Source organism: Pundamilia nyererei, unplaced genomic scaffold (genome assembly GCF_000239375.1).
Source record: "Pundamilia nyererei isolate P.nyererei 1_Seehausen unplaced genomic scaffold, PunNye1.0 scaffold00072, whole genome shotgun sequence".
Lineage (NCBI taxonomy): Eukaryota > Metazoa > Chordata > Actinopteri > Cichliformes > Cichlidae > Pundamilia > Pundamilia nyererei.
In genome coordinates this window covers 2,927,011-2,938,434 of record NW_005187473.1, presented here as the reverse complement: position 1 = coordinate 2,938,434, position 11,424 = coordinate 2,927,011, and the positions used below count along the sequence as shown (strand labels likewise).

General features: G+C 39.7%; 1 long non-coding RNA gene across 2 annotated transcripts in view; it reads left to right on the top strand.

Moving 5' to 3' along the window:
- Positions 1–6,690, top strand: part of LOC102198900 (uncharacterized) — a 7,143-nt gene extending 453 nt beyond the window's left edge. For both annotated transcript variants that reach the window (XR_311836.1, XR_311835.1), the window contains one exon: positions 6,102–6,690. This is a non-coding gene — a long non-coding RNA (uncharacterized LOC102198900). The remainder of the gene's footprint in view (positions 1–6,101) is intronic.
- The last annotated feature ends 4,734 nt before the right edge of the window (positions 6,691–11,424 follow it).

The following is an 11,424-nucleotide window of genomic DNA, read 5'->3' as shown; positions in this document are numbered from 1 at the left end:
CCCCCCCCGTGTCCGTGTCACCCCGAGTTTTTGCATTTGAAAAAAAAGTAGGAAATGCGGGCAGCGGGTGAGTGCAAAGAGAACGTTTATTCACAAAAGCGTGAAGGTGAAGCGGTGCAGGCTGAGCTCTGACAGAGGGGGCACGTCAGGTCCTTTACACAAGGCTTCCTGCGTCGCGTGCGAAAATCTGGGAGGACTGATAGGAAAGCACGAGCTGCTGTATTTAGGCCGTTTGTCAAAGCGGCTTATCTTAACGTTTGTGTGTTAAAATAAAAACAGCAATTTAGACATTTTCGAGCTTGACACAGGCGCCTTGAACGTACACACGGTTTCTGGAACCTCTCAGGAGGAAATACCTAAAAATCAGCACGAGCCAGGTATTTAATGTTAGGGCTTTATTCAAATAAAATTAACGATACAACACTGAATTATTATTATTATTATTATTATTATTATTATTATTATTATTATTATTATTATTGTACTTAATTTGTATAATTTGGGGGTAAATTTGATCCCTTAAGTGCCTTCTGCAGTTCACAGCGCCTCTTCACCGGCACCTGAGCTGGCGAAGCTAAAAGTGGGATTAAATTAAAACACTATCATTAATAATGCGTGTGTGTTCGGGTCAAAAGGACGGAATCGTGGATTCCGATCGGACTGGCTCCGCGTTAATCTCTCGATGACCCGCACGATCTGGATGTCCGTCAATACCGGGGCTACTTAGAAGATGAATCCAGAGGCTTGGGTCAACTTTCATCCTGTTCATCCGCGCGGCGAGAGTGTATTTAAGGAATCGCTTATTTGCTTTGTGGATTTGTCAGATTAAAACATTAAAAAAAAAAAGATATATAGTTGCGTTTTAATTGACAGATTTTTTTCAATATATATTTTTTCTTTTTAAAAGGAAAACTTTCTCCATCACAGTTCGTTCTTTTCTTTCTTTCTTTACATTCGGGCGTTTAACAGCAGAATAACTCGTGTTGGGCCCAATCAAGAATCCTCCTTTTCTTTGTCTTCTTACGGAATAAATCTTTTACAGGAGCAAAATAAGAGACACGTGGGTATAGCAGATGTTTGATTTTATTTATTTATTTATTTTTACAGTTTTCTTATATTTTTGTTTTACTTTAAAGAATCAGATGATCGCAGAACAGCTGTCCTAACCCCCCTCTTTTAGGAAAGGCAGGTGCAGCAAGCCTTCATTAAAAACAAAAAATAAAAAATCCCGGAGTTGCAGTGTTGTGTGAAAGGCGGCGTAACTGCTGATATAACCTGACTGCAAAAGCACCGAGAGGGGGTTTCAAACCCGTCCTTCCTGTGATCTTTTGAAGCCTCATAAATCCGCTTTTATACCTCCGCAGTTTGTTAATGAAAAGTACGTTTTAAGCACGCATGCACGGCTTAGCGCGACAAAACCTTTTAGTGTAATAAGCCATCTCGTTCCTGCATGAAACCAACGAGTGCAAGCAGGAGTGTGGGGGTGGCTGGGTGGAGGTGGGAAGAGGAGATGGCAGTGGAGCAGCAGAAGCAGAAGCGGCGGCGGTTGAGGCAGCACAGGTGATGGAGAGGAAAGAGCCAGCACATGTGATGAGTGCACGCCGTACCAGCAAGGTCACCGAACAAATAATTGTCATCACAATAAGGCATTATGCTCCCGCGATTCCTGCTTTCTGCCCCGTCCTCGTGCGTCTGTCCCTGGGTTCAGAGGTCACCTGCAGAAGCTGGGAGGTTGGAGGAGTGCGTTGCTCAGAGAGACTCTGGCGAGGCTAACGCCTCAGACTGCTACAGAGCTGATTTTGTCTGAATGAATAAAGGTGACAGGAGACGCTTATTATCAAAATTTGGTGGCGAGGGAAAAGAAAAGGTGAAGATATGTGACTTATAATTTATTTTTATTTAGTCTACCAGATTGGACAGCATGCTTATTTTGTGATAATACTACTACTACTAATAATAATAATAATAATGAAGGGGTGAATAATTTTAAAATAGTTGTAATTTTCTTATATACAAAGTATTTGTAAGTTGTATAAATATATACAAATCATATGTTTCTATAAATGTATTAATATAAATATTTAAAAGTATGGCTGTATTATATTTTTAATTTTCGATCATTTCCTGACACAGGCGTCAGGGCTTTTTAGAGTAGAAAACTACTGGAGGTTTTTTGGAAGTGCTGTCCTAATAACATCCCAATTGGCACACAAAAACATTCGGAGTACAAACAGCTTTGTAACAGCTTTTCCTGTAAAACTCTCAAAAGTAACTTTGGCGTAAAACCTCGCGTGCGCACTGGTGAAACCAGGATCTTTATTTCCCTGCGAAATATGCTTAAGATACATTTGTAAAATGTTATTTTATATAATTATTCATTTGCATGTCTTGAGGGAGTCTTTGGAAGAATAAAACGTTGTGCATGATGCAAACATGACAATATTAATGCTCAAAAATGCAACTTTACATTGAAGCGGGCTAAATAATTCACATTCTTGCACGGATTTTCCGCAAAACCATATCTTTAAAGGCAGCTCACTGATCAGGTGACAGAGTGCATCTCTAGGGGCAGCATGCGACCCCCAATGTGACGATGAACTGATACATTCTTATTGCGACCATTATGTTAATTATTTCACAGCAGTCAGTCAGATCTTTGGATTGTCACATTAAATAAAAAACGAAATAGCTCAATATTAGAATATCACAACAAAACTTTACACATTCTTCTTCCCCAGAACTGGATTTTTTTCACATTTTACTCAATCCAGAAGGCAGGTATGACAGCTTTTCACCTCCCCTCCTCTTTTTTGTGTTCGTTTCTTCCTCTTCTCTTTTGGAAATCACCATTTTCAGCCCTTCTCAGAATCCACTCTATCAACCTGCGAGTTTCTGTCAAACAATATGATGGAGCTCATTTTTTAACCCTCCCTCCTGCTGGATCGGCCGCAGCCAAATCTCTCACATGTCACGTCAAAAGCAAGAAAAAAGGACCTAGAATGGAAGCCAAAGATCCGAGCGTGTATGCTGTCTCTCTCTCACTGTGTGTGTGTGTTTGTGTTTTGTTGGACGTCCCATCTGTTTGACGCGTCTGTATAAAGACACATTTCAACAGGTCAGGCTGCGCAGTTGCAGCAGGTGATCCATGAAACGTCGTGCCTTTACTCACTTTACCATTTACAGCTCATTCACGGGCCGTTTTTGGATGCTAATGCGGTTTTATATTTTTAATGGGGATCGATTGAGCGATAATATCACGTTTAAGGGGACACACCCCACGCCTTTCTATTGATTTCCCAGTCTCAAGTTTAGGTCTCCTACTTACAGCCACTGTTTTCCATCTTCCCTTTAATAGTTTCCCCCCAGATCAGCTGCTTGTGTTTCAGGTAGGAAAAGAAAAAAAATCAACTAATTTCTTTCATTCTTTGAAAAAAGCAATTGGGGGGATTGCACTCTTAGTGGACACTGGGGCGATATCTGGGTCAAGCGGCGAGCAGAAATAAACTCATGCACAGCTTAAACAGCTGTCTGTCACTAGAATAAGTCGAAGACCTTTTTTTCTAGCCTGATGATTTTCGTGTTGTGACATAAAAGATAATTTGAAATAAATCAAGCAAACACGAGAAACAACAATAAAATAAGAGAACGTAATATATGAAAATTCGGGAAAAAAATCAAAAGATTTTATTCCCGTAAGAGATGTATCTGGTTACAAAGAAGCACACGTTACTTTATTGTCGCTTTGAATTAATATTGACTGATCATTTTCACGTCCTTTAATGTACACAAACCACATTTTTTCATTTGTTTTTACATAAATTTGTATTACAATCTAATATCAAATATTTTAACTCGTAAACACGCCGGCCTTCGCTCCTGTCCCACCCCTACGGCTGCCCGTGAGTGAGAAGCCCCCAGGAGAAGGCTGGTTGCGTGGAAACTCGCAGGTGCTGGTGGGAAAGTGACACCTTCAGTTAAATGCAGCCGGATTACCATGCCATTGTGTGCTTGTTAAATACGCGCGGTGTCACCCTATTTGTAGGTTCATTGTCATTCAGATTAAGGACTGAATCGGAATATCACTGTGTTGCGATTCAAGCCGTAAACAGTGCAAATTGGCCCAATTGCGGGCATTTAGCGCGGTGCCAAAACACGCGCACCTTGTCTTTGAACTGAATCACTGAAAGAACAGTAAACGATGTGCTAATAGTCACAGCCAAGGATGTCAAATGATAAAGAAAGCATCTCAGAAATACCTATAATAGCGCTCACAGGTTCATCTCCACGTTTTTAACCAGTGTGTAAGTTTCAGAATAAAAAGTGAGGAAATCAGTGCATTTAATAAACGTTTCACTGGATTTTGATTGTATTGGCCCTTTGTTTTCAGGAGTACACTTGATTTGAGGTTATTTGCCATTGCAAAAATTCTTGAAATGCAGAACAATAAAAAAAAAACCCTTATCTCACATTTCTTTGATTTCACAATGAAAATCTTCACGCGCCAGTATTAATGTTTGCATGCAAAGCACCTTTTCCCCATAAGCATGAAAGAGAACTCTCATTCAGCTCGACCCCTGAACTCAATATCCTCCTGCTTATTGATGCATATATATAAATAAATGTAACATCACAGTAAATTATCTCCTACATCCCGCCTGCCCTACACATAATAATACACCTTCACATAATCTGTCAAGTTCTTCACAGAGACACTTTACCTCTTCACGAACCCAATTATTGTGGGAGAAAAAAAATGAGATAATGAGACAAAAGCTTTCGGTCGGAGAGGAATGGTGTTTTCATTGTATGATTGACCGAAATGTGTGTTTGTGTTTAAAACGTATGTGTGGTGTGACTTACAAAGAAGCTTAAAATGATGTATAAATGATGTATAAAAAGGTCTAAGATCACATTAGTATCACTTGTCTATAACGTGCTTGTTCTCTTGCAGGCCTAATATTATTCCTTTAATCTCCAAACATAATATTTTACATTTAATGTATGGCTTCCCCTATTTGCGTTATTTAAAAAAAATGTCCTTGCCTGTTATTCCTGCGGGGAAGTGCATATCACACATCCTAATCAAAGTCCTGGTTCTGTCCGTTGAAATTAAGGACTGCACCTTTAAATTGTCAATTACTCTGAGGTTAAGTGGACTGAATAGACCCAGTGATTCAAATCAGGTGTTCCACCTGATCGCACACTGCTATCTGACTTCATTTCATTTTTACCCCAGATGGCGAAGTGCATTTCACACACAAAGAAAACATAAACTTACTTCGTTTCAGCAAACCTATTTTTACCCCCCTTCCAGTATCCATTTAAATACATTTAAACTGGTCATGAACACCTAAAGAGTGCCTGAGTAGATGTTGCAGCCTTTAAGCTATGCTTCAGTTCTCTTTCACACTTAGTAAATGCAGCAACAGAACTACAGCAGTAAAAATACACAAAACCTTTATATAAAACACAAGATAAAACCATCTAAAATTATTGCAACAGTGTTGCATTACAATATTTGCTTTTAGGTAGAACGTCTGCAGATAATAAAGCAAACAGCATAGCGGGGTTAGCAACAAAGTTATCTCCCTTGCATCCATGCAGGGAGTCCAAAGTAAGCATCAATATTTTACAATCCCTCCAGAATCCTCTTCAAAGATGTAATCAATGCCTCCTATTCATTATCCATGTGTATGTCTTCTAGGTATGGCCTTTGTCATTAAGCAATAATTCTCTTCGCCACAGTCCCACATTACTCTGCAGCTCCATACTTTTACAAATGCCTCGGGGCTATAAATACTAATGAAATCTCTTTGCTTAATTTGATTTTGCTGGTACACTTGCAGTTATGGCTGAACTTTCCCACGAGAGAGGCTGATTGAACACTTTCAAGTCCTTATGGAAGCAGGAAAACATTCCAAAGAGCTGGGGAGATCATTTCCATAATTACCCCGATTGGCAGCCTAATGACCTTCTGTGACAATAAAAAGATCTCTTGTTAATTCCATTTCTGTCGCTGACATTCAAGAGATTCCTATCTTACATGTTTGAGGGTTCACAAGATAACAAGTGTACTTTTTTTTCTCCCTGTCGTTTTTCAGCGTGCAAAAGAGCAGCCCCATTCAGTTTGGCTCCCCCCAACACACTGCAGCGATGTGCCTCCGCCTAGCTCTGAAAGGGATCTGCTTGTGCCTGCATGGCTCGTCCACCCTGCCCAAAAGTTGGATAATTTATGGGCCTGAGGGAGATTATAAAGATGGATCTTTGAGGCAATCAATTCTCATGTTGCGTTTTGAATGGTGGGATAGAAATGAAGTGCAGAATAATTAAAAAGATCACAAGTCCCCCTTCGCATGTAATAATGAGTAGCTCCAGAGGCAGTGGGCTCTGCCACAGTGCCGGAGGAAGCGCCTTTGATTTGACTAAGAGGACACCCGGCCTGGTCCAACACTCTGCTGCACAAAAGGGGGGATTTCACCCACCGCCACACACTGAGCCAGCCTTGAGGACTGTGTGCTTGTCCACCAGCGAGATCATAAGCAGATACTGTTGTCACAGGAAGTGGCGGGGGGGGGGGATTGTTGCTTGGATGTCAGAGTTGGCATGAAAAGTGATGGAGGCGGCTGTTTGGAATATGTTTCACAATGCTCAGTGTTATGGGATTTTAAAATAAAATCCATGCGCCCTTTGCATATGAATTCGTGTCAAAATGTACCATCAGCCCTCTGCATGCACAACTGTGAGTTGTTGTGTCCTGATGTAGTCAAATACAGCCTTTTTTATACTTCTGAATGCATTAGGCCAAATGTGAGACTTGTGTTTGTTGGTTGGCTTTTGGAAAATAACAAGTTTCTGAGGAAATGTCTCGGTCCAGTCAGGCTTTGTTGCATGAGTACACTCAAAGATTGATAGAGGCTCAATTTTTACACGCACACACCACAGCTTCTCAATATGATCACAAAATAAGGCAAAAAGGACACTGTTATGAGCTTGGGAGGGTATCTTAGAAACAGATGTCTGCGTGTGTGGCTGCTTTTCTCTGCTGGATAGGGGGAAATGTAATGACACCTGGCAGCAGGCTCACACTGAATATCATTTTTCTGGTCACTTGGTCAACTCAATGTTGGCGAACTGCACACACTTTGAGAGAAGAACACAGCTGCAGGCAGCAGTTAGAGTAGATTTTCCTTGTAAAAAGGTGTTAACATGTGTTAAGTGATAACCTTGCATAGTTCTTTTATGTAGTCGAGATCAAGTGTACGTGCAGGACTCGTGATTCATCCTCCTGATGGTTCTGAAAAATGCATTTTTGGTGTGGAGTTTTCTAATGCACTGAACAAATAGAATACCAGTGTGGCAAATCTCAACGAATGAGCTAGGGCATGATGATAAATTTGCAATGTTAATATCTGGAAGCATTGGGGATGATTGAATGTTGCTGGGCAGCTACAGTTGTTTACTTAAAAAGATCAATGGACACGGTTTTGTTCTTGAGCCAATATAAAAAGTGACAGAATGTAACAGAAAATGTGAAAAATTCCGACAACGTTCAGGAGATGTGCATGGGTCAAAACTGCTTTTTTTTTTACATTTCTTTTTGACACATTGAGAGTCCAGATTCAAGATTTTAAACCTTTTGATCAGTACTTGTGTAGTATTGGTGGTATTACCATATTGATAAATGATGTACGTAGCTTCAAAATCATGTGTTTGAGTGTTTGTGCAATTTGTGCATGTAACAGAGCGGCCCTTAGCGGCTGGAAACACAGTGAGATGGACCAAGGCAATTGTAGTGGAACAAAGTAATTATTTGCTATACAGCTCGCCTTACAACAATTAATTTGTCGAGCTTCTTCACAGCACAAAAATCCACCTCTAATGACAACTGGCAGCCTTAAATATGTTCAGCTGTCACAGACTTAACCATTATTCCACTCTCAGGTAAATTCTTAAATCCCAACCTTCCACCACAGTATACAATATATCAATAAGAATAAATAAATACATAAATATATTTTCACATTTACATATTAATAAATATTTCACACTTTAATGTTACACCAAACCCAATATTATAAAAACCCAGAAACCCAAGCACAAAAAGATTCACCACACTCTCTTTACCAATGGTCTCTCCTGGAACATTTAAATGGTGTCTGGACCCCCAGTGAAATATTTGCCCAAACACCTTGAAGAGGACACAGGCAAGAAAGCTGAGTAATCATTATCTTACACTTATTTGCACCACTTTCATCCCTAGATTTCACACACACACTTGCATTAGTTTTCCTTACTGGTAAACCTTGATCACAATCTCAATCACCATTCTTCTCTCCTGACAGACAGCCACCACATTCCTTGATGAGGAGCAGCTGTGCAGGATCTGAAATAAGGCTACCAACTGATTTTAAAATTCCCAATAAATGGTCAATAAATATTTAAACTTGTGTGCAAATCCATGCTTAAAGTGCAACGCTAAATAAAGTGCTTGATAAGGTGCTTTTAACAAAGTGAAAGGTGTGCTCTAAAGTGCTATACAGATAATATAAATAAATGCAGTAAGGGAGTCCTCTTCCTTACAGTGAATAATGCTGAGATTTGATGTTTTTGTGTCATGTGAAACCAAAATCTGTGCGCTTTTGAAATTGAAAGGATGATTAAAAAAAAACAGTGAAGAAGGACCTAAGATTCAGCACATTATATGATTCTCTTTGAGAGGCAGCTTTTGCTCTAAATATGACTTTACATAGTCCTTTTATTCAGTTGGGACCATATGCAATGGCAGCCTCTGAAGAAAACAACTTTATGCCTGTTACTCTGTGCACATACCATCGTCCTGTTGAGGGCACAGTTTCATGCCATCTGTTGGCTAGAACAGGTAATAAGAGCAGTTGTGAGTTTATGCACAGGATGTGTGCCTTGGTGTAAACTGTACTCTACCCACTAACTTAACGGATGTGATAAGCTGTGTAACAAGCCCTTAGAGCTCACCCTTAAATTGCTTCAAAAAGAGAAAAAAACAGCCGAGTGAAGCTTTTGTACCTCTTAATCTGCTTGTTAATAATCCAGGCATTCATTTTTTATGTTTTTCTTCTAATTCTAAACAAAAACAACTGGTTTCTCACTATTCTTTATTCCCCCTCAAGCTGTTTCTGGTTCAGGAACTTTTGGAAAATCAGATCAACCAGTTCATTTAAACATGTTACAGAATCATCAAAGATCTGCAGTTAATAGTGATTTGGCTGGCTTCTTCTTGGCCTGCAATGTTACAACTCAAGAACCAAAGGAGAAGCTAAATGGCTAATGGGGCCATGTGACTGGACTTGAGAAAGCAACTCAGAACAGAAAATCCAATTATCATGTTAGGATTCTGCATGAAAACAGTCTATACTAGAAATTAGAGGTATTCCAGTCAGATGACTCCTGTTAGTGTGGCTAATGTCATTTGAAAGCGCCTTACGCCTTCTTTGAATGTTATTAAATGTTTACAAATGAGTATAATGTGTTAAAATGCGATCAGAAAATGGTCTGGTTATTCAGTGTAGGCATTCAGTTTGAGCAGTCACTTCCTAAGATGGTTTAGTGATGCATTATGGGTAACAAACATTGAGTTAAAGCCCCACAGAAACACGAGAAATATAAATGAAATATTAAACAGATTTTTAGGGATCCAGCAGTGTCCTTTTATGTTTATTGGAGAGCAAGCATGTCAGTTAGGACTGGGGACCGAGAGAAATGAGCAGTCCCCAGCTGGACTTGAAACTTAACCACCAGGACTAAATGATTCTGCAGCGTGCATACTGAAACATTGCTAAAACAGTGTTTTGCAAAGTTACTTGAAATTATGGGCTCCAAAGAGGATGCTTTGTGCTTAAAAAAATTGCTTCTCCATCCCAGATGTTTGATTAGATGGAAGATCATGAAACATCTCTTTGTTTTATTTCACCCAGATGGAATCTCTGCAGCAGACTTCATTGTGCTGCTACAGCAGAAATGACAAATGACCTTCATTTCTCTATTCAGCTGTAAAAGATAATATCATGGACATTAAATAATAATGATGATATATATGTAAAATCCCAAACACATGTGTTCCGATAAGAATCACCTTGCTGAGAAAGTGACCCGAGTCACTCAGAGCTCGAGCGTATGTACATTCTACCAGTCACACTTTAGTTTGCACTTCTTTTGTTCCCTAGATATTAACAGTTTGTGGCACTTATGTAATGATTACCCATTTTATTTCCCCTACAGGGACTTGTCGTCTTGGGTCAGGTTTTGCTGCATCCTGCAAGGGGCTTTCAAACTTTCTCACAAAGGCCCCATTCTCCTCTGTGTTGCTCTTCTTCATCACCCAGCTCCAGGGCATGGCAGAGCTGCTCAAACCCCTGTATTGTCTGGGCAAAACCACATATTAAATTTGCCCTGCATAAGCCATTTCATTGAGCTGCTGCAGGAATTCCTTTGCTGGGTCATCTATCTGTGTACATGGTTTGGACACACATTTGAAACAAAGCGAGCCAGTCAAGGATAATATTGAGGAAGCTACATACATTTCAAGTTTTGCAGCATATGTCATTTCTGTTTCATGCTCTTTTGGCATTAGAGCGGTTGGTGCAGATCCATGCAACGGGAACACTGCAAAGCTGTAGCTGCGAGCGATCCAAAATTTCTCCTTGCATATGTAATGTTTTGAACTTCATTATGAATTCTGGATTTTCCCCCCATCAGGAATGTCAACTGAATAGAAAAAGAAAGACGCTAAGAGAGCTCTCTATGCACAGCTAACAATTCACAATGAATAATAAAGAGAAGGAAATCTGATTCAACGCGACCAGTTGCACTGTGGATAAATTATCCACTCTGTTTTGGAACCATACATGAACGTATCCCGCCTTTTCTTTCTCATTTGTGTTGAGAAGTTGCAGATTCCATATTTGTAGCGTCATCTCCAGAGCAGCACAGCAAGTATTAGCTTAATACTTTATGACCACATTAATGATTTATTTTGGACTGCTTATCGTTAACATAATCACGAGTATAGATTTATTAGTCATGAAAAAGGCAATGTTATCAAGGACAAAATGGAAAGTCTGTCTCGGTAAAAACACAGAAAGCAAACAAACTTGTGATGGTGATAAGATATGGGTCTAAGAGCCTGATATGTAGTGGATTTCAGTTTTATGATTTTGTGGTCTTACGGGACATTACTCTGTATTACTCTGTTTAAAAGAGAAAAAAAGCAGAACAAGAAAGTCTCTTTTTGTTTTTCCGTGCACACAAACCAACAATGGTTCAATTCTGGATCAACCATTAATCTCTGTGTACAGGGAGTGCAGAATTATTAGGCAAATGAGTATTTTGTCCACATCATCCTCTTCATGCATGTTGTCTTACTCCAAGCTGTATAGGCTCGAAAGCCTA